The sequence below is a fragment of the Myxine glutinosa genome, chromosome 1 (genome assembly GCF_964187855.1).
Source record: "Myxine glutinosa chromosome 1, kmMyxGlut1.1, whole genome shotgun sequence".
NCBI classification, from domain to species: domain Eukaryota; kingdom Metazoa; phylum Chordata; class Myxini; order Myxiniformes; family Myxinidae; genus Myxine; species Myxine glutinosa.
The window spans coordinates 442,424,497-442,449,462 of NC_136261.1; the positions used below are offsets into that span (position 1 = coordinate 442,424,497).

General features: G+C 44.4%; 1 protein-coding gene across 18 annotated transcripts in view; it reads right to left on the reverse strand.

Annotated features, from left to right (window-relative positions):
* LOC137418230 (E3 ubiquitin/ISG15 ligase TRIM25-like) overlaps positions 1–24,966 on the reverse strand; it is a 1,962,167-nt gene that overhangs the window by 1,063,230 nt on the left and 873,971 nt on the right. The window lies entirely within an intron of this gene.

A 24,966-nucleotide genomic window follows, 5' to 3' on the forward strand; every position in this document is an offset into this window, starting at 1 on the left:
GCCCAGATGTTGGTCCGCACTTCTCGACGCTGGAGCGGAAGATCCAGGTAGTTCAACCGCATCCAAGAGTGGGAATAAATAGTTACACCCTCCACAGAAAGAGGGCACTCATCCACACGCGGCAACAGAACCATCAATCATATTTCCTATCTGCTATTCTCTTCAATGCGCGATCGCTCAATAAGATCGATGATCTCGAAATAATGATACATTGATACAATGACAATTTTGAGATGTTCACCTTAAGGTTGTTACGTAAAGGTGGTTCTCTTTCGACAAACCTGCTACAGCTTGTGAGCTATCTGGATACCACCAATTCTATCACAATCGTGAAAATCACGTCGTTGGGGGGAGGGGGTTGGGGGGTTGGACTATACGTACACGATGACATGCACGCGAGCGAAGTCTTCAATGATCGTATACCTGCTCACCGTGAGGGTTTATGGGTCAAGCTGAAATTATCTATCCGTGTACCACTACCCAAGGACATATTCGTTTGCGTGGTTTTCTCACCCCCTCGATACCAGCATCAGGATGAACTTGGCAATCATCCCTTTGATATGGTAGGGTATGAGCCAATGGTGTTGGTCGTTATCAGTCTGAGGGGGCCTGGCTAATTGTTATTTCTAGCAAGGCGAGTGTCCCTAGAGATGGAAAATGTGTGATAGCAGTGTGTGGCTCTTTGCCTTCTTTGTATTAACACCCCGTACACAACCCTACTCCTAAGGTTGCCAGTATCCAGCTTTTTCACCCAAAATGTATCGTTATTGGCATTCTCATTGGCATGCATGCCGATACAGGATATGACACAGTCAGCACATTTGCAGACAAAGGGAAACTCGGTGCACTCCAAATCATCAGCACCAACAATGAGATACAAAACACCTTCGCCTAATTAGGCAAGGAATAGGATCTTAGTGATGAGCTCCTAGATATGTTGAAGAAATCCGTGCCTCCGGTATGGAGCCAAATCTGGTGCAACAAAAGTAAATAACCTGAGATATCACCTATTCTGTACCAAAAAGGCGAGATCTAGAATCACCAACTGCCACCTTGCAAAGATTGGTCACGCAAGCATTCACTTTGGGCCAACTATCAAGCTGCCGTCTGGAAGAGGAGTCTGTAGAAGAACCAAGAGGTACCTTGTCCCATCAGGAGAAGCAGATGCTGGAAGACGCAAGATGGACATGTACAGCTGGTAGTAGACTCTATGGATGGACAACCGGCACCTAAAGTTGTGTGGGAGCTATTTCTACGTGTCCCAAAAGCTGCAAGATTCCTAAGTGTGTAAGCATGGCCAGTGGCCGCAAGTGCACAGACATGTGCATACTCAGTCCCTGTGAAAATCGGTGAACATCTGTCGATAGTGATGACAGTTCTGCTGAAGATGAGCCAGATGACGATGAGGACGATGACTTCTGACCCATTCCTTAAAGTATGTCTCGATCAATTTGCATGACCATTCCCCACACATAATATATTGTAAACTATCTGTGGATAGTTTGATCGATTCACATGACCATGCCCCACACATAATATATTGTTGCGGATCTGGGGGATGGCACTCCCGTTAGCAAGGGGGGGATAATCCCCTTGTCCTGTTAAGCTGGCCGTCCGACCGGTCCTGGTACCTGTAACGCTCTTCTGTGCGGTGGGATTGATCAGGGTTATTGGTCCAGGATTTATCCCGAATACCTTTATTAATCCCGCCGCAGAACAGGGAGACAAGTACCGCTCGAATCACGGACGAGATGGAGTTTGCCGAGCGGTTTAGCAATCCGGAATCCAAGCCGTTATCAAAGGACTAAACCCGATTATAAAGCGGTTCGGCCAAAATCGTGCCACAGGTACTCAATTGAAAGAAAAGACTAAAGCGATCGGATGAGAGGAAGCCAAAGAACCAACAAGGGTAAAGGAAGGACACAGGTTTATTTCTATCTACAAGAGGAAATGAAAGAAGGGCATTTATACAAGAAATGGAAGGAGCAGGACACAGAGCAATTCTTAAACAGGCTTACTTATACCCACAGGACAATACAGACAGACTCACACGAATAGGGAATTGCAGGCAGGAATGACTGGGAGGATTGAGAAAGGCAAACGGTCCACAGAGTTGGTGGCAGGGAGGTCCGGGGATCGCGGCACGACGTCGAGGTCCCGCTTGAACGCCCTCGCCCTTGGTTCAGTGGCGAAAACCCGGTCGTCAGTGCTGGTTGGTATTGCCGCTCTCTTAGCGATCCTAGCGCACCGACTCTTGCACCCCAACGATGCTCGGGTTCACAAAGCTGCTCGGTGCTCCTCTCTCAAGAACCTCCTCCCGCGTCTCTCATGGGGGCGTCGCGCCAAGGGTTTTTATTACCACGCCCTCTTGGAACCCTCTCGAACTCACCAGGCGTTTCTTGCCACGCCCTATCAAGCCATGCCCACCGAGCCCTGGTTGGTTGTTAAGGGCTCTCTGGCTCCACCTTTGGTGACGAGGTGGTGCCATGCCCATGCTCTAGCGGCTCCTCCCCCCTTCTCTCCATTCTTGGCCTCGTGCATAATGGAGTCTTGGTCCGAAAACAACAGCCCAATGCAACGGCGGCGAACGCCGCTCCACTGTTACTGGCACTTTAAGGAGACGATTGGGGATATTGAAAGGGGACCTATCTTAGATTATTCATGCAACGTAGAGTCAACTATTGGAAACACAGCCTTACCTGGAACACATAATAATGATATAACTATAGAGGGATCCTAAAGCGTCCTACGTGTTGTACATGGACTAACTAAGGTGCAATCTTTAATTAACAGCCAATTAAGGGGACATGTACACAGGGGTCATTTATAAGGGAATTTACTACTAAATTTACATGTAAAGGTTCTAAAAACCGTAACAATATGATTTATAGTTTGATCAATTCACATGACCATGCTCCACACATAATATATTGTTGCTGATCTCGAGCCCGTCGATGTACAGAGGGGGATTAAACCCTTTTCCCTCATTGGCCTTCGAGTCCACGAGGCCGTGACCCACTTTATACTCGTGGGGCAGATTGCAGAGCATTTCCCGCCGCCACCCCCGTCGCGTGCATGCGGAAGGGTATCGGGTCGAATCCCCACGTACCTTCAGTACACACGCTGCCACAACGACGGGTGCTGGAACTCGCACAAGCCAAGCTATTCGGATATGCCGAGCGGTTTGCGTGTCATGTGACTCGTGCCGTTGATTCTTATTGAACCCGATTGAGCGGTCTTATTCGTACAGTGCGAAGCCAATGGTGGAAAATGACATGAACAACCAAATGGAAGGAAGAACACAGGTTTATTATACAATTTGCAATGGCCAAAGGAAAGAGACACAGAGCAGATACTTAATCTGTCTTATCTTAACTTCCCCAGAGAAGGGTCCACTCACTCATGCGGGGAAAAGAAGGAAGGAAAAGTACGCGCTCCAGGCACGTCCCTGGTGCCGTTCGCTCCGGTCAGCTTGCTGGCGTGTCCCCTCAAGAGGTCCGCGGCACGTGCAGGGAGCCCAGGCAGGAAGGTCGTCGGCGTAGTTGGCCCCGGGAGAGACCGTACTCGCAAGCGCGATTAACCGGCAGCAGAGCACAGGGCAGGGAGAGTTCGTGTTATTTATTGATCACACCTCACTACGACAGAACGAGCCTAGCATGGAAGAGATCATTCGGGGGCAGCGGGCAAGAGCGAGACCGTTCACAGAGAGAGTTCGTTGACACCGAGAGCCCTAGCAATATCGACACACCAAGCCCACTCTCCTCCTCGTTCACTGTGACTGAAGCTCTGACTGGGACTCTGGAGCACTCTCGCTGGGACTCCATAGACTGGCTCACTCCTCACCAGAGTCTTACCCGAATGTCCAAAACTCCTCCCCTGGCCGTCGTAGTTAGCTACTCCCCTTGAGCTTCTATTGGCTGCTTGCCGTTTACTGGCCACTCCCCTGCAGCTCCTCTGGCGGGCTTGCTAGACTTGTTCTAGGCCCTAGCACAAGGCATTCTAGCCAAATTGAGGCCTACACTAACTGGCCTGCTCAACGCATACTAACACAGTAAAGGACAATGCTTACATTTAATAGGAAATAACTAAACTAAGCGAGGCTACATGTTATGGTGCAACTACCTACGAGGGGGTTATCCTTTATTCCCACAACCGCAACACTATGATTTGGTCAATTGCGATGACCATGTTTCACACATAATATATGATTTACAGTTTAATTAATTGCGATGACCATTCCCCACACATAATATATGATTTATAGTTTGATAAATTCACATGACCATGCTCCATGCTCCACACATAATATATGATTTATAGTTTGATCAATTCACATGACCATGCTCCACACATAATATATGATTTATAGTTTGATCAATTCACATGACCATGCCCCACACATAATATATGATTTATAGTTTGATCAATTGTCATGACCATGCTCCACACATAATATATGATTTATAGTTTGATCAATTGACAAGACCATGCTCCACAAATAATATAGGATTTATAGTTTGATCAATTCACATGATCATGCCCCACACATAATAAATGATTTATAGTTTAATCAATTGACATGACCATGCTCCACACATAATATATGATTTATAGTTTAATCAATTCACATGATCATGCCCCACACATAATAAATGATTTATAGTTTAATCAATTGACATGACCATGCTCTACACATAATAAATGTTTATAGTTTAATCAATTGACATGACCATGCCCCACACATAATATATGATTTATAGTTTGATCAATTGTCATGACCATGCTCCACACATAATATATGATTTATAGTTTGATCAATTGACAAGACCATGCTCCACAAATAATATAGGATTTATAGTTTGATCAATTCACATGATCATGCCCCACACATAATAAATGATTTATAGTTTAATCAATTGACAAGACCATGCTCCACAAATAATATAGGATTTATAGTTTGATCAATTCACATGATCATGCCCCACACATAATAAATGATTTATAGTTTAATCAATTGACATGACCATGCTCCACACATAATATATGATTTATAGTTTAATCAATTCACATGATCATGCCCCACACATAATAAATGATTTATAGTTTAATCAATTGACATGACCATGCTCTACACATAATAAATGTTTATAGTTTAATCAATTGACATGACCATGCTCCACAAATAATATAGGATTTATAGTTTGATCAATTCACATGATCATGCCCCACACATAATAAATGATTTATAGTTTAATCAATTGACATGACCATGCTCTACACATAATAAATGATTTATAGTTTAATCAATTGACATGACCATTGACCATGCTCTACACATAATATATGATTTATAGTTTGATCAATTCACATGACCATGCCCCACACATAATAAATGATTTATAGTTTAATCAATTGACATGACCATGCTCTCCACATAATATATGATTTATAGTTTGTTCAATTCACATGACCATGCCCCACTAGGGCGGGTCATACTCAGGTGCCAAAATCAATCTGAAGGAAATCCTAACATGAGGGGTGTCTATATTATGTGTTTTTTTTATGGGGAATTCAAATATGAGTTTATTTTTTGGATAGGATAACTCTAACCTACATCAATTTGTATTTCTAAATTGCCAATTTAACCCTTTCGAACCCCTTTATAAGATATTAAAAGATATAAGGGAAATCATTCATATTGACACAGCCAAATCAAATGTACATATTTATTAACAGGTGAACTGCATGTATATCACTGGTTACAATTACAAAGATCAATCTCCTTATTTCTTGAACTTTACCAAGTTGCACAAGTCCTGCTTTGACTCATTCTTGGACATCAGCCTCCTGCTGGTCTCCTGAGCCCTGATGCCTCCATCCCTCTTTTCCTGTGAGAAGTACTTTGCAGAAGCCTCAGTCACCATTTTAACAACCCTCTCAATGTTTTGTGTGTGGCAAAGCCAGTTGAGCACCTCCATGGGGGTGTTGATGAAGTTCTTCACCTCCGAGGTGCTTAGGGAGCAGGTGAGAGGTGGCTCTGACACACCTTCTGACCAGCTGATCAAGTTACCAATGCTGAAGCATCACAGTTGATGTCAGGTGTCTTTCTGGTCCTGACAGAGGAGTCCCCCAGCTGAGTGTCTGGGTCCCCCTCTCCCCTGATGGCCAGGATTCTCTCCACCCCCTCAGTCCTCTCCTTCTGATCCTCAGAGCACAGCAGTGTTTGGAGGATGGCTTCACTGTGGGCATACCAAGCAGATCTTCTCACAGTCGGCATCACAAGGTCCAGCACCTCCTTCCTCTGGGACTTGAGGCAGTCCAGCTGAAACAAGATGTGCCTAGGCCCTTCGATCCAGGAGTGCTTGACTTTCACGTTGAACCAACATGGATAATACACTCCAATGATGAATTCCACAATGAATTGCAGATTCTTCCGGTTCTTTCCTTTCAGTCCATGCTTTGACACCCAGAGCCTGAGAAGTCTGTTCGCTGTGGTGAGCCAGCGGCTGTGGTTTACTGGTCCAATCTCCACTAGAGCCAGCCTTGCAGGAAGCACTCCATCCCTGATTGCACAGACAATTTTATAGCCATAGTGTTGATCAGTTGAGAGATCTTCAATGGCCTTGTCAGACAGCTTGATCAGTGGAGGGCCAACAAAGATCCGGGTGAAGTTTGGATTGATATCCAAGTCTGTAGCAGAAGCAAGGAGCTTTCCTATTGGCCCGGAAAATGTGTTGTCTGACAGAGTAGGGCCATCAAGGTGAACAATGAGATGGCGCAGGGGAAGTTCACCAGTGTGCAGGTTGCACACGAACCAGACCAGCTTTCTCCCCAGGTGCAGCTCCAGCTTCCGCATTACTCCAGCTTTCACACCAGTGTTGACATTTGTTGAGTCTCCTCCAATGGCCCACACGGTCTTATCAAAACCTCTCTCTTTCAGCCAGGCAAACAGGACCTTAGCAATCTGCTCCACATGTGACTCCTCTTTAGTTGCTTTATCTGGGGGAAAGTGGAACAGATAGTAGCTACCAGGCTCACTAACAACACTATAGTGTTCTTCCTTGATCTTTGCAGGAAAAGATTGGTCATTGCCCTCAGCTTCCATCATCACATTGGTCAGGTCAATCCACCCATCAAAGAGGATGCAGGAGATCCCCCCCTACTCCCTGCACTTCTCATCAAACTCTTCCCCCAGCTCTGTCATCAACTTCTCCTGTGCTCTATTGACCTTGTTCTTATCAATCACTTTACTTGTATTGTCTTCTGTGATGATTCCTGCATCAATCAGAGCTGCAGTTGCTATCGCTGCAGTTGGCCTCAGCCCTATGCCATACCTTACACTAGCAAGGGCAATGTTTGGAATCTCATCATAGTTTTTCTGGACCTTTGCTGAAGCTGCAGGCTCAGTGTCAGTTTCAGGGAAGAGCTCAACTTCAGTGACAAACTCATCTTCAGCACCACTTCTCTCCAATTCCAGATCCTCATCACCATCTGACAAAAATCTCTCAACATCCTTCCAGGCTGCCTTCTCTGCTGCTGCAGCATTTTCCTCCTTGCCCCTTCTCCTTTTCTCTGCATTCTTTTTATTTTCCTGCCTTTCCAATGTCCTCACCTGTCTCCTGTGCTCTGGCAGATCAGGGCTCCCCATTTGGTGGGGTCCTTTACTCCCAACCTTCTTTTTCTGTCCCTTAATGTAGGCAAGATCTTTCACAGGAATCATTTTCTCTCTGCTGCAGGAACAGTTAATGTGGGCTTGGATCACACAGCCCTCACCGGCCTCACAGCCTCCACCCTCACAACTGGTAATCTGACACTTGCAAGTCAAAATATCAAATAACTTGTCTAACTTGACAATGAACCTCTCTTTGGCATCAAGTTTGCCCTTCCCAAGAGAAAACTTCACTGCCTGATTCCAGACCTCCTCGAGCTTGGACATGATGGTCACCTTTTCATTGATAACAGGAGGCTTGAAAAGAGCATTAGCTTTGCTCCACTGACAAATCAGACCAGGGTAGATGTCAGACACGAGCTGGTCCACTGGGTAGTTCCTCCTGTCATCTTCACTTTGCTCCCTCAAGTAGATGCCATACCTCAGGATATCCCTCACAGTTGGCAGTTCAGACACCAACAGCTCCTGCCCAGTGCCAACAAGATTACTCAAATGAGAACTTGATTTCATCCTTGTTCTGACTTGAGCCATTTTTAGTAGTTCACACTGAAATAAAAAACAATAATACGCAGGTAAGTATCCACTACAGACAGATATTAAAGTATTACACAGGTATTACAGAAAACCATCAAAATATTCACTTCACAGGTCACTATTTTCCTTCACATGTAACTCAGGGTTGGCAATAGGTAAGTACACAAATCAATTAACAAATATAATATAAAACAAGGTAATTTACATCTAAAATTATTATCTATTTGTTCCTCAGGTTCCTTATCAAAAACGTACTTACAGGCAATGCCATAAGAAGAGAAGAGAAGATGGATGGATAAGGATTGCCAACCTCCTCAACATCGAGCTTTCAGCAACAAGATGGCTACAACTGCCGTCCCAACAGGAAGTTACCAAAATAAATGCCCGAACTTCAAAATAAAAAACTTCTCTTTTTTCCAGAAGAATAGCAAAATAATCAAAAATTTAATAATAATCAACTGCAAATTGATGTAGGTTAGGGTTATCAGAATTTTTAAAAACCTCAAATTTGTGTTCTACACACCAAAATACGTAATATGAACACCCCTCTCGATTGATTTCCAAAAAAAAAAAAGTATGGCCCACCCTAATGCCCCACACATAATATATGATTTATAGTTTGATCAATTGACAAGACCATGCTCCACACATAATATATGATTTATAGTTTGATCAATTGACAAGACCATGCTCCACACATAATATATGATTTATGGTTTGATCAATTGACAAGACCATGCTCCACACATAATATATGATTTATAGTTTGATCAATTATCATGACCATGCTCCACACATAATATATGATTTATAGTTTGATCAATTGACAAGACCATGCTCCACACATAATATATGATTTATAGTTTGATCAATTGACAAGACCATGCTCCACAAATAATATATGATTTATAGTTTGATCAATTGACAAGACCATGCCCCACACATAATATATGATTTATAGTTTGATCAATTGTCATGACCATGCTCCACACATAATATATGATTTATAGTTTGTTCAATTCACATGACCATGCCCCACACATAATATATGATTTATAGTTTGATCAATTGTCAAGACCATGCTCCACACATAATATATGATTTATAGTTTGATCAATTCACATGACCATGCCCCACACATAATATATGATTTATAGTTTGATCAATTGACAAGACCATGCTCCACACATAATATATGATTTATAGTTTGATCAATTCACAAGACCATGCCCCACACATAATATATGATTTATAGTTTGATCAATTGTCATGACCATGCTCCACACATAATATAGGATTTATAGTTTGTTCAATTGATAAGACCATGCTCCGTTGCTCCACACATAATAAATGATTTATCGTTTGATTTCACAAGAAGATATGTGACTTGCATACCTTGGCTTGTGTCTTGTCATATATTGTGTTGAACAGATATATTACTGTACAAACAGATAAAAGTACTGAAAACAGGATAAACATCACTTTTACATGTACAGTGCATTCAGAAAGTATTCAGACCCCTTCACTTTTTTCACATTTTGTCATGTTGCAGCCTTATGCTGCAATCGTTTAAATTCATTTTTTCCCTCATCAATCTACACTCAATACCCCATGATGACAAAGAGAAAACGGGATTTATGAACTTTTGCAAATTTATTAAAAGGAAAAAACTGAAATATCACATTGACATAAGTATTCAGACCTTTAACTCAGTACTTAATTGAAGCACCTTTGGCAGCGATTGCAGCCTCGAGTCTTCTTGGGTATGACGCGACAAGATTTGCACACCTGGATTTGTGGATTTTCTGCCATTCTTCTCTGCAGATCCTCTCAAGCTCTGTCAGGTTGGATGGGGACCGTTGGTGGACAGCCATTTTCAGGTCTCTCCAGAGATTTTCGATTGGGTTCAAGTCAGGGCTCTGGCTGGGCCACTCGAGGACCTTCACGGAGTTGTCCCTAAGCCACTCCTGCGTTGTCTTGGCTGTGTGCTTAGGGTCATTGTCCTGTTGGAAGGTGAACCGTTGGCCCAGTCTGATGTCCTGAGCGCTCTGTTTCAGGTTTTCATGAAGGATATTTCTTTACTTTGCTCCGTTCATTGTTCCCTCAACCCTGACCAGTCCCCCAGTCCCTGCTTCTGAATAACACCCCCACAGCATGATGCTGCCACCACCTGCTTCACCGTTGGGATTGTATTGGGTAGGTGATGAGCCGTGCCTGGTTTCCTCCAGACATGACGCTTAGAACTGAGGCCAAACAGTTCAATCTTGGTTTTATCAGACCACAGAATCTTGTTTCTCACGGTCTGAGAGTACTTGAGGTGCTTTTTTGCAAACTCCAAGCGGGCTTTCATGTGTCTTTCACTGAGGAGAGGCTTCGGTCTGGCCACTCTGCCATAAAGCCCAGATCAGTGGAGTGTTGCAGTGATGGTTGTCCTTCTGGAAGTTTCTCCCATCTCCACAAAGGATCTCTGGAGCTCAGCCAGAGTGACCATCGGGTTCTTGGTCACCTCTCTTACCAAGGCCCTTCTCCCCCGATTGCTCAGTTTGGCCGGGCGGACAGCTCGAGGAAGAGTCCTAGTTGTTCCAAACTTCTTCCATTTAAGAATTATGGAGGCCACTGTGCTCTTGGGAACCTTCATTGCAGCAGAGATTTTTGTAGGCTTCCCCAGATCTGTGCCTCGACACATTCCTGTCTCTGAGCTATGCAGGCAGTTCCTTTGACCTCATGGCTTGGTTTTTGCTCTGATATGCATTGTCAGCTGTGAGACCTTATATAGACAGGTCTGTGCCTTTCCAAATCATGTCCAATCAATTGAATTTACCACAGATGGACTCCTATCAAGGTGTAGAAACATCTCAAAGATGATCAAGAGAAATGGGAGGCACCTGGGCTAAATTTGAAGTGTCATAGCAAAGGGTCTGAATACTTATGTCAATGTGATATTTCAGTTTTTTCTTTTTAATAATTTTGCAAAACTTTCTAAAATCCTGTTTGCTCTTTGTCATTATGGGGTATTGAGTGTAGATTGATGAGGGAAAAAATGAATTTAAACGATTGCAGCATAAGGCTGCAACATTACAAAATGTGAAAAAAGTGAAGGGGTCTGAATACTTTCTGAATGCACTGTACATATATAAACATACAATCGATGCTCCTGCAAGAAATAGCGTAAATGGAGTATGTATCCACTGTATGACCTGAAATGTATGTTTCATCCAAAAGGAGTTTTGTATTATTTACCTTTTGCAAAATGATTCCCTGGCACAAATTAATAAAATAATCAGCATGATAAATGTGTGTGTGGATATACACAAATTGATTAAATCATTTTCTAGAAATATCCTGGTCACAGCACCAGTGTAGCATCATATTGAAGTTATAATTACTCCCTTTTTGTACCACATAACAAACCAGTCCAAAGAGTCATTGGGTCACCAAACTTTTAATAATTTTCAAACAACATTGCCAAGCTTGTCGCATTCCAATTTCAGTCACAAAATTGACGAGAATCGTAATTTGAGGGTCAGTGTATGCAAGGGGAGCCCATACAGTGCCAATAGAAAGTCTACATCCCCTTTCACAATTTTCACCATTTGTTGCCTTATAGCCTGGAATTAAATTTTATTAAACCCGCCTTTTTCCACCTTAATTTACACATCGTAACCCACAACTTCCGAGTGAAAAAAATTCGACAATTTCAGAAAAATAATTAAAAATGCAAAATTAGATTATTTCAGGTGGATAAGTGTCCACCCCCCTTATAATATGTATTGTAAATAAGCTCAAGTGTAACCAATCACCTTCAAAATCACACATCAAGTTGATTGGCTTCCACCTGTGTTAAATTGTCGTGATTCTGATTATTTCAGAATAAAATCAGAGCTGTTCCTGTAGCTTTCCTCTGTGGAGCAGTGCATTTAACAGCAAAGACTCAACCACGAGCACCAATGAGCTTTAAGAAGACCTCCAGGATAAAGTTGTGGAAAGGCACAGATCAGGAGATGGGTATAAAATGATTTCAAAGGCCTTGAATATCCCTTGGAAAACAGTCAAGACAATCATTAAGAAATGGAAGGTGTATGGTACCACCAAGACCCTGCCCATATCAGCCCATCCCTCCAAACTGGATGACCAAGCAATGAGGAGACTCTTCAGAGAGGCCGCCAAGAGGCCAATGACAACTTTGAAAGAGCTACAGTCCTTTATGGCAAAGACTGGTCACTGTGTGCATGTGACAACAATATCCCAAGCACTCCACAAGTCTAGCCTGTATGGTAGGGTGGCAAAAAGGAAGCCATGACTCAAAAAAGCCCACCTTGAGTCCCATTTGAGGTATGCAAAAACCCTCTCTGCAGATTCTGAAGCCGTGTGGGAAAAAGTTTTGTGGTCTTACGAAACCAGGATGGAACCTTTTGACCCAAATGCAAAACTTTACGTTTGGTGCAAACCCAACACAGCACAGCACATCACCCAAAGAACACCATCCCTACTGTGAAGCATGGTGGTGGCAGCATCATGTTATGGGGATGTTTCTCATCAACAGGGACTGGGGCACTTGTCAGAATAGAAGGGAAAAATGGTTGGAACAAAATGCAGAAAAATCTTCATGGAAAACCTGTTGCCCTCTGCAATAAAGCTGAAATTGGGATGGAAGTTCACCTTTCACCATGACAACGACCCGAAACATACAGCCAAAGCTACACTGGTGTGGCCAAGGAACAAAAAGATAAATGTCCTTGAGTGGCCCAGTCAGAGCCCCGACCTAAATCCAATCAGAAATCTGTGTCATGACTTGAAGATTGCTGTCCATCAACGCTCCCCACGCACCTTGACTGAGCTCGACCTGTTTTTTACAGAAGAATGGTGGAAATATTGCCCAATAAAGGTGTGCAAAGTTGGTAGAGACCTATCCCAACAGACTCACAACTGCAATTGCGGTGAAAGGTGCTTCCACCAAGTATTAACTCGGGGGGCGGACACTTATCCAACCAAGATATTCTAGTTTTGTATTTTCAATTAATTTTCTGAAATTTGTAGAATTTGGTTTTCACTTTGAAGTTGTTGGTTACGATGTGTAAATAAAGGTGGAAAAGGTCTGATTTAATGCAATTTCATTCGAGGCTATGAGGCAACAAATAGTGAAAAATTTGAAAGGAGGTGTAGACTTTCTTTCGGCACTGTACATGTCAACTTATGTCAGATAAGATTGCAAGTTGTATCAAAATGTTGGGAAAGAGCTCCTGGGACAAATTATTGATGAATGATTGTGTTTGCAAAGAAGAAAATAATTGGGTGCATTGTGTCTTTGAATAATTATTAAATGTAAAACTATATGATTGAAAAAAAACTTCATTTTAAGTGGCTTTGGGCCCCTATTTCTATCACATTTGAAAGTTATTGTGTGGCATTATATATATCAATGGTGCACAATTTTTATACCATTGTATGAGGAATTTAATATTCTTGCAAACGACATTTTGGTGAAACAAAGCTTTGGTGAAAATACTTGTATACATTCTTTATACACCATAAACTGACAATGACCCTGTGCATTTGAGTGAAACATCTGGCAACAGGTGATCTTTGGGGTTAGGGTTGTATATTGAGTGATAAAACAGAGAAGGCAACGATCTACACACTGATATCACACATTTTCCATCTCTAGGGACCCTAATCTTGCTGAAAATTACAATTAGCCTTGATCCTTCTGACTGATACCGATGATGAAAATGTTGGTGTCTGGCTCAAGGGCTATGGTAGGCCTATGATGACCTTTTGGCCTATGTTGACAAAAAAAATAGTTGGGGGTTGCATTTATTGACCAGATATGCAAATCTTCAAATTTCAAGTTAATCAGATGAAAATTGAGGAATTTAGAAATTTGGCCTACGTTGACCTTTTGGCCTATGTCTAGCTCAAAAATAGTTGGGGTTGAATTCAGTGGCCAAATATGCAAATCCTCTTCAAATTTCAAATCAATCGGATGAAAATTGAGGATTTTAGAAATTAGACAATGTTGGCGACCTTTGGCTTATGTTGACTTATTCACCTTTTGCCCCAAAAAACAATAGGCTTTTTGCTTAGGACCAACTCTATCATTTGGTGAAGTTTGGTGAAAATCGGTTGAAAATTGTGACCTGTAGGCGACTGATATACAGACAGACAGACAAACAGACAGACAAACAGACAGACGAAAAATCGGTCAGAGACTGACGACTTGCCGGAATGTACTTTATTAGCCATTTTGGACAAATATGGCGGCAGAACCACGTGACCGATGACGTCATCATTATTTGTTTTCTAAACTAATTTATTCCTTGATGATGCTCAAGAAATTTCATCTTGATCGGATGAAGTTTTGTACTTGTCGAATTATGACGTCATAATGGAGGCACCAATGACATCAACATTGACATATTTTATTCCCCATGGAGAACTCTTTACAATGAGCCATGTCTCAATGTTTTCTATTCATAGTGGGGCAACTTAGCATAACAATTGTGCATTTTGTGAGGAAAGCACCAAATTTGGCACACTAGTAGACTATCATATTATGAAAAGATCTGGATATTGGGCCATCTCAGATTCAGAGATTTGATTTTTGCAAGATTTCGATTCGATTGGGATCGAAGAGAACACCTTCTTCGTCTTCTGTACAGTGAAGTTGCCAGCCCTGAATTCTCTGGCTACATCTGGGTGCTTCATTGGGAGTGCAACCATGTCCCTCAGGTGAACAGGGACCCACCTGGCATAGTGTGTGTGGTCTAAGGCATGGAACCATGGGACCAGTTCCATCAGGGCATCAAGGTACATCGTGAATGAAGCCTGCCGCAGAGAACGCACGTTGACCAGTAACAACATCTCTAGTTCCAGCACAGTTGCCCAGTACTGAAAGTTGGGAATGTCTTCTCCTCTCTGGTGACACCAGTCTTCGAACTCAGGCAGGTCTTCTGCATCATCAGCATATGTCACATTGTCATACAGTGGCGTTCATATGCACGGTGTTGCAGGATGTGCAGTGCCGCTGCAGTGATTTGATGAGCTCTTCTTGTGCGGGTGACGTGGGCAGCTCGCAGGAAGGAGTCGGCCGTCCCTGGCGTTGCAATCTCAGCTTGCAAATCTGCAAAATCTGCAAATCTTGCAAAAATCAAATCTCTGAATCTGAGATGGCCCAATATCCAGATCTTTTCATAATATGATAGTCTACTAGTGTGCCAAATTTGGTGCTTTCCTCACAAAATGCATAATTGTTATGCTATATTTATCTTAGCTGCCGGACTATCAGCACCTTCGGAGAAAAAGAGGTGCAAAATTTTTCGGTTTTTCCAAAATGGCGGCCGAACCATGTGACCGATGACGTCACCATCATTTTTTTTCTCCACCGGTTTATGCCGTCATGTCGCTCAAGAAATTGCATCTTTATTGCATGAAGTTTTGTCCTTGTCAAATTATCAAATTATGACGTCATAATCGAGGCCTTGGGCCGAGAGAGTTAAAAATTGGATACAGACTATTGCAGGGCAAGACAAATACGTGTGCAAAGTTTGGCGATTCTATGTGCAACGGTGTAGATGCAGTGCTGCAAACAGACAAACAGACAGATGAAAATTCGGTCAGAGACCGAGGACTTGCCGGAATGTACTTTTTTATCGGCCATTTAGGACAAATATAGCGGCCGAACCACGTGACCGATTACGTCATCATTAACATATTTTATTCCCCATGGAGAGTTCTTTACAATGAGCCATGTCTCAATTCTTTATATTCAGCACTTTCGGAGATATAGAGGTGCTAGGTTTTTCGGTTTTTCCAAGATGGCGGCCGAACCCTGTGACTGATGACGTCATCATTAACATATTTTATTCCCCATGGAGAGTTCTTTACAATGAGCCATGTCTCAATTTTTTCTAGTCAGTACTTTCGGAGATATAGAGGTGCAAATTTTTCGGTTTTTCCAAGATAGCGGCCGAACCACGTGACCGATGACGTGATCAATTAGGCAGAGACTATTCCAGGGCAAGATAAATATGTGTGCAAAGTTTGGTGATTCTATGTGCAACGGTGTAGACGTAGTGCTGCAAACAGACAAACAGACAGACAGACAGACAGACTGACAGATGAAAAATCGGTCAGAGACCGAGGACTTGCCGGAATGTACGTGTTTATCGGCTATTTTGGACAAATATGGCGGCCTAACCACGTGACCGATGACATCATCATTAACATATTCTATTCCCCATGCAGCGTTCTTTACAATGAGCCATGTCTAAATTTTTTCTATTCAGTACTTTCAGAGATATGGAGGTGCAAAGTTTTTCGGTTTTTCCAAGATGGCGCCCGAACCATGTGACTGATGACGTCGTCACCAACATATTTTATTCCCCATGGGGAGTTCTTTACAATGAGCCATGTCTCAATCTTTTCTGTTCAGCACTTTTGGAGATATAGTGGTACAAATTTTTGCCGTTTTTCCAAGATGGCGGCCGAACCACGTGACTGATGACGTCATCATTAACATATTTTATTCCCCATGTAGTTCTTTACAATGAGCCATGTCTCAATTTTTTCTGTTCAGTACTTTCAGAGATAGAGGTGCAAAGTTTTTCGGTTTTTCCAAGATGGCGGCCGAACCACGTGACCGATGACGTCATCAATTGGGCACAGTCGTTTCCTGGGCAAGACCAATATGTGTGTAAAGTTTGGCGATTCTACGTGCAACGGTGTAGACGTAGTGCTGCAAAAAGACAGACAGACAGACAAACAGACAGACAGACAAACAAACGAACAGATCAACATACTTGCCGGAATCTTTTCCAGCAAGGAACAAACCAACAGATCAACATACTTGCCGGAATCTTTTCCGGCAAGAAACAAACAGACAGACAAACCAACCGATCAACATACTTGCCAGAATCTTTTCCGGCAAGTAATGAAGTTTTGTACTTGTCGAATTACGACGTCATATTGGAGGCACTAATGACATCATCATTAACATATTTTATTCCCCATGGAGAATTCTTTACAATGAGCCATGTCTCAATTTTTTCTATTCAGCACTTTCGGGGATATAGAGGTGGAAAGTTTTTCGGTTTTTCCAAGATGGCAGCCGAACCACTTGACCGATGATGTCATCATATTTTTTTTTCTCCACCAGTTTATGTCGTCATGTCGCTCAAGAAATTGCATCTTGATTGGATAAAGTTTTGTACTTGTCGAATTATCAAATTATGACGTCATTATGGAGGCCTTGGGCCGAGAGAGTTAAAAATTGGGCATAGTCTATTCCAGGGCAAGACAAATATGTGTGTAAAGTTTGGCGATTCTATGTGCAACGATGTAGATGTAGTGCTGCGCACAGACAAACAGGCAGCCAAACAGACAAACCAACCGATCAACATACTTGCCGGAATCTTTTCCGGCAAGTAACAAACAGACAGACAAACAGACAGACAGACAGAATAACACACAAGACCAACCAATATACTTGAAATATCTTCGATTTTCACAAGTAACAAACAGACAGATAAACAAACGCAACCGACCAATATACTTGAACATCTTCGATTTTGCAAGCAACAAGATAAACTCAAATGAGAATCACAAAGGTGGGAACAAAATGTGGTGAGGTGAAGGGTGAGGAGATGAGAAGGTGCGGGGGATGTCTGCGTTAGAAACGATTATCTTTTGGATTTTAAAAGGATTGAATCAGGAGAGGGAAAAGGGAAGGAGTTAAACAGAGAGGAAAGTGAGAAGGGAAGAAAGATTGAGATTTGAGATCTGGAGAAAGAAATCAGACAACGAGGAGCAAGAATGATAAACAAAATTGGATTTGTAAAGATTTAAGGAACTTAATTAAGTTTGTGTCCAATTAATAAAACAAATGAACTTCATAATGACCCTCCTCTCTCAGTCAATCCAAAACTGTTCATTTATAGATCAGAAATGGGAAGGAAATCGAAGAAGGAAACGAGTCAAGCACATGAGGACACCTGAGTAACCTGAATAAGTAACATCTTGTTCACCCTGTGTCCTCCCCTAACCCTCATTCCTCCCCACATCCCTCATTTCTCCAAGTCTCCCTGTATTTTGTCCCTCATCCCTGCTATTGCTGCCTCCCCTCTTTCTATTTATTCCTGTTTGTTTCATCCTGGTCTGTTCTGTTCTAGTTCCACCCTGAGCCTTGAATGTAGACCAAAATATATGTAATGTTATGTCGATGTGGTAGTGATATGTAGAGCCGATAGAGCTGAGTAGGTAACATGCTTTGAGGTGTCACGGTAAGGAAAACTACCTGTAATAAGTTAATGTGTCGGCGTTTTGTCGGGTAAGGAGTATACTTGTGAAACTACCAGGAGGTTCGTGTGTTAAGTAGAGTGGGGATTAAAGAGTAGCGCCCCTGTGTGTCCTCACCTGGTTATCCAAACCTTTGTCCCTTTTGGCACTGCAGACCAACATAGACATTCCGACGAGTCCTTAGTGCAACACTAAATAACGCCCTTCCCTGACATGACTTAGGAAGAAACCAGGCCAGGACACCGCTGCGGCGCTGCATGGCCGCCGCCATTTACACCTCCGACAGGCCTATCCCCTTGAGTACCACGCCCAGGAGAGCTGTGATCATTTGGCGCGAATGGCCGTGGAAGGGTCGAAGCGGTTCGACAAAGGGTGGGAAGTTACGAGGCTCTGGTTGGGTGCCACGCCGAGTCTGACGTCACCGGCCAGCAGATATTAACGAGCACCGAATGCAATTTCGGGCAGTTGGTTTGAGATGCGGCAGGACTTTGTATGAGTGAGTTGCGCAGTACGAGGAGATTCCTGGCCCTGGCAGTCCCGATACGATCTTGAGTGGGGAGAGTCTTGTCCCTAGTTGCGCGGCAGTTCGGTTCGCAGTACACGGCCTTAGTTGACCATTGGTTGAGTTGCTCTCGTGGTGTTTGGACATCTACGCTCGTGCTCTGGCAGTCTCTAGTGGTGCTCGGTGTTTTGGAGTTTGGAGCGAGGGACCTCGTCATGTGCGAACGGAGTGGGCGCTGGCTCGGGCCTTCGTGGCACTTGTGGAGTTTGGAGTGAGGCCTCGTGGGTACATCGGTGCTGAACGGAGCCGTGTTGGATGGCAGCCAAAGACAAGACGGCAAAGACCAAATAAGCCCGAGCTCCGCGGTTACACATTACACGACGGACGTGTTCTTTTAATAAAGTCATCTCCTTCGTCTCGTATCTGATATCTGTGTGTGTGGGATCCCAAATTAGGATTTTGGTTTATCGTCACATTTTCCTGTCCTTGCTTATATATTCAATAAACCCTTATATTATTTTGCATCCCCTGTTAAACCTGTGCCCGCTTGAGTTGATTGTCCCTACTGCGGTGTGTCGCAGTTAAGCGCTTGCACATCTTCCAGTCACCTCCTTCCTCCCGCGCGGCATATAGCCAAATCCGTGTTTGGGTAGTTGCCTCCGAATAAGACAGTTTAGGCCATCCACGACTCTGGTGTTAACCGGAGTTGCGCGACAACTGGTAGTCAGTAGTGGTAGTTGAACCACGTTAAAAAAAAAATTGGTGCCAGAGTGTGGAGAATTTGGAAAGAAAATTTTTGTAGTTGGAGGTGAAAATTTTTGTATAGTCGATTGGGCTTGCACGACGCGAAAGTTGCGTCATTAAATTAATTCAATCCCTATTGGAAAAGCCACGCGGGAAAGTGACCTCCTTTACGGAGGAGGAGGTGAGCGGTATGGAAAGTAGAATGGAAGATGTGGGAAGTCTCGGGAGTGAGTCGGAAATAGAGGGGGTAGAGGGTAGTGTTGGAGCGTTCCCTGCCGTTGGGACGGCCCCGACAACCAACCAGATGTTCGGTCAATTGCTTAGGAAAATGGAGCGAGCCAGTAGAGAAATGAAGGAAGATATGAGGGCTCAGAGGGAGAACAGTGAGCGGGCCAGTCGGAAATCGACAAGAGAAATTTGGGGAATAGAAAGCATAATTGGGCAATGGAAAATTGATATAAAAAAGATATGGGAGGAATGAAAAGGGAATTGAGGGGAGAAATGAAGGCTCAGAGGGAGCAGAGTGAGAGAATGGGTGAGCGATTGCGAAATCAAGTTGGGGGGCTGAAAAACAAAATGGAGTCCCAGGGGAATGAATGTAGGGAAGGAATGAAAGGAATGAGTGATCGATTGAAGGAAGAATTGAAGCGAATGACGAACAAAATCGATGAACAAAATATTGAAATGAAGGAAGACTTGAAGCGAATGAAGAACAAAATGAATGAACAAAAGATTGAAATGAAGGGAATGAAGGAGCAAATTAATGCTCAAACCAGAAACATAGAGGGATTAAAGGGAGAATTGAAAGAGCAAATTGAAGGAATGGGAAATAAAATTGATGGGTTAAAAGGGGAACTGAATGCTCAGTAATAAAATTGATGGGCTGGAAAACAAAATGAGTAAAGATATGGGAGAAATGAAAAACAAAATGGAGGCTCAGAGTGAGCGCACTGAGCGACTAGAAAACAAAATTGATGGGTTGAATGGAAAAATGGACTCCCAAAGGAATGAATTGAAGGGAGAGATGAAGGAAATGAGTGACCAAAATTAATGAAATAAAAGGGGAAATGGATGCTCAGAACGAGCAATTGGAGAACAAAATTAATGCCCAAACCAAAAACATGGAGGGGCAAATGGATAGATTAAAGGAGGGATTGAAAGAACAGATCGAAGGGATGGACAGCAAAATTGATAGATTTGAGGGGAAAATGGAGGTGATGAATGAACAAATGAATGAACAAGGGAATAAAATGAAGGAAAGGATTTGAACAATTGGAAGGAAAAATTGAGGGACTGATTAACAAAATGGATGCCTGGACAAATGAATTGAGGGAAGGACGAAAGAATGATTCACTTGGGGCACAGGAGAAGCCAAAGGTGGCAGAAATTCAATCGGAACGGGGTAAGGCAAATTGGGGATTGCACCGGAAATGACAAATGTACAGGTGAGTGTGGAGTGCCCACAGGTAGATGGGGAGACTGCAGATGCAGAGGTAAATAGGGAATGTTTCCTACATTGTGGCCTGGACGTTTATCGGGACCGTGTGGATGTCACAACACCCCAACCGGGGGATGAATTTGGAATGGTGCAGCACCAGAGCAGTGGTGCAGAGCAACAGGGGGTAAAGTTAATGGGGGTCCGAGTAATGGAGCCGGACCATGTATTTATTGATCAAAGTCGGGGCCGCAAATGATTTGTAATGGGGATGATGATGAGGATGATGTGATTCAGCGGCTGGGGACCTGGGACAGTCCCATTGAGGACGAGTTTGATCAGGCCCAAAGGAGCCTGGGTGATGAGGTGAGTTGGTCCAAGGAGGTGGTTGCGGTGACCAAGGGGACACTCACCGTCCACTACGATTTGGCAACGGAGGCTCCAAAATTACAGAACCAGTTGGGGGAGTGTGTTGGCTCCGGGCTGGATTCGGACAGAGAGGGATCGGGAGATAGAGCCTCTGGAGATTTGGTTCCTGTAGGGAATTTGGACCAGCTGCAGGGAGGGGCAGAACAACCCGAGGGAGTTGTTACCTGCAGCTGCCGTTTGGGACAGGAGATAAAAAATTTTAAAAGAAAATCTAAAAGAAAATAAAAATGGGAAATTGATTTGGAGCAGCCTTGGTTGGAGTTGGTCCCCGGGCTGCGGGATTTGGACATGGAGAGGTCATTGAGGATGGCCTCGGGCAAAATTTGCCCCTTTGGAAATTTTGTTATGCCAGCCAGCTGGGGGGTTGTGCTGGTGATATTTGGACGTGTGGTCCAGCCATGTGTGGCTGACACGACCTGGGCCCCATGGGGGGTATGGTGGAGTGTGGCGTCCCTTGTCCAGCGGGGCGCCGGCCGGGCGAGTGGCTCGGGCCGACAGGGTCAGTGGACCCTGGTGGGGGTTAAGTCCTCCAGGGGGTCCGAGGTGGTTTCTCAAGCCTGGGATGGCAGATATTGAGGACCACTAGGGGGAGGTGTTGTGGGTCGCGCTTTGCTGGTGGCACTGCAGACGGCCAATTTGGGCCTGATGTGGTGACCACCCGGGCATGCGGCCTGGCACCCTCTCCCTGAGACTCTGGGACAGCCAGCATGTGGTGACCTGACATGCTGGGTTGGGCTATGGACGCAGGTCAAACCGAATGGACAGGGATGGATTATTATAGCCTGCCGGATAACCATTGGGGCATCTGTAGAACGTGATGGTGTGAGAGTGACCTTCCACAGATGTTCCGTTATGATTTATTGACTCTCGGGTTGGGAAGAGAGCCATGGGAATGTTGAATCGGGAATGTGTAAAGAGCCGAGTATATGGGCCATGCTTGGCTGGCATGTGTATGGAAAAGCATCTTTCTTTGGTTGATATTAGTGAAATGTGGAAAATGTTTGGCATGGGTAATCTGTGGGTTAGATGCAAATTTAAGGGTGAATCTTGTGAAGAGAAATGGTGGACACTGTTTTGTGACACCATTATTGATCCAGGTGTGTAGACCAAAGTGTTGGAGGCTGTGATGAAATTGATAGGGCAGCAGGACACAGCTTTCAACTGGTTGCGGGGGCAACTGTGCTGATATTTGGGATGCGGGAGCATGGGGATATAGTTGTGTAGCCTGAGGGTCAACGTGGTGCTGTGCGTGTCCAAGGTGTGTGGACCATGTCTTCTGGGTGGGTCTCCTGGTGGAGCATGGCTGTCGACTGGACCTTGGTGTGGTCAAGTGTGGGTGAGCACAAGGGGGGCTGCGGTTCTGTGGACTGGGAGACGAGAGGGCGGCGTAGGTGACGTGAGGGGAATGCCACGCACTGCGACCGTCTCCCCCAGGGCCGAGGTTGTGTGTGTGGTAGTGTGTGTTATGGCAGCAGGTGCTCACCACATTGGCCAGCTGGGGCTGGTGCAGCCGTGTTCCTCGCAGGGGGGGGGGGGGGCGAAGGATGGATGGTGGTTCGCACCCTTACGGGCACTCATGGGCCATGTTGGCGTTTTGACTGCTCACCTTGTCCCGATGACTCTTGCACGGTGGAGGTGCAGAGCTGCCGTGGCCACAGGTAGTGGTGTAGTTATGATCACCGTTGGATGCGGATTCACATACCTGCCAGTATAGTGGGGACAAAAGAGAAATTTGGAAAATTTGGAAAACCCAATGAGAAATTTTGGGATTTTGAGGATGGATTGCACTTTGGATCTGACCAACCGGTAGTTACCTGCATTTGAGGTGAGTGTTGGATGAGTACTGTCCCAGGCTTCAGGACTTGCTTGTGGAAATTTTGGGGACATGTAATTTGGAGTTGGGAGGCAGGTGAGAGTGATGACATGGTCGGTGAGGGGGATGGAATGGGGGCCACACAGAGTCTGGTGGGTGGCGTGTGTTGATGTGTTTTCATGTGGTCGTGAGGTTGGAGAAATATGAGTGAGTGATGATTCTTGAGTTTTGAAATGTGGTTTTGGAAATGTGTAATGGCAAATGTGAATAGGGGGTTTCACATGCAGCAGTCCATGGCAACCCTTGAAACATCTTTTACACCATCTTTGGAATTGTGCTGAGTTGTGTTGAGAATTGAATGGCAGCGGGGGGAGGAAGTGTGTTTTGGGATATTGTGGGTGGGGAAGGTGTGTGTGTCCACAGGTACGGATCAAGCTCTGAGGAGCGATGCCTGCGGCCCCCCTCTGCGACAATTACCCATGGCAGCCGATGGTATCTGGAAATTGGAGCTCATCGGTGGAGGATCTGGTTGGGCGCCGTGGGATGAGGGAGTCCCCCGGTGACCCGTGTAGCTGCGCGGAAGCAGGAGGCCACGGAGGAGCCTGATGTGTGTGGAGACCCCCACCGGTGAGGTAATGGTGGAAAGGGGCTGTTGGGCTGTCACGGGGCCAAGCGGTAAAGGTGGGGAGGCAATGAACTTGTAAGTCGGTTAATTTGTTTTTGGGATTGCGGGCACCACAGCCTGAAGCGCCCTCACCATCTTTTTGTGCGGTACCTCCCCGCTGCCTAGTTGAGGAATGCACACACATGATTATAACATCAATGCCATGGTCCTGCAGGGGGCGGGGGGGGGTGAAATAAGTGCTTTGAAACGATTTTTGTATCGTGGTGAGTTTCAGAATGTGTATGAGTGGACAAGGGGTTTGTGTTGAATGAGTGTGGGCGAAATCCACTGAGCCACGTCACTCACCTGTAATATGTGGACAGGGCCCGCATAAATTTAGGGGTGCATTGGGGATGGCCCCGCAGGTAAGGTTGTGTCTTTTGGCATCCACCAGGGGACGCGGTCTGTAGACCGGGGTTGTACAAATGTTTAGAGTTTTTGAATTTTTGAAAGGTTAAGGTTTGTGGTTAAGGTAGATTTTTGAGTGTTGTTTGTATCCTCCCTCCGTAGGAACAAAGAAGAAAATGTAAATACATGATTGCATGATTGTTAAGGGGTTTAGAATGTGAAGGAAGTGTAGGTAAGTAGTCCGACTCACTTCCCACAGCCCTCCTGATTTTTTTGATTTTTTTTGTTGTATACTGAATCGAGGCTCGTGAAAGAGCTAACATATACTTCACAAACAATTCGACCAGACAAACAAAATACACAAAAAGAGGGAGCGGAAGACAAGATGGGGAGAAATGGGGAAGCACACAAACACAACATCCGAGAGCAGGGAGATGTGTGGAAGGGAGAGGGCCCGGGGGGAGGAGGCATGGGAGGGGGGGGGGGAGGGAGAAATATGGGAATGGGGGAGGGAAATTACATAGGTTAATTAAGT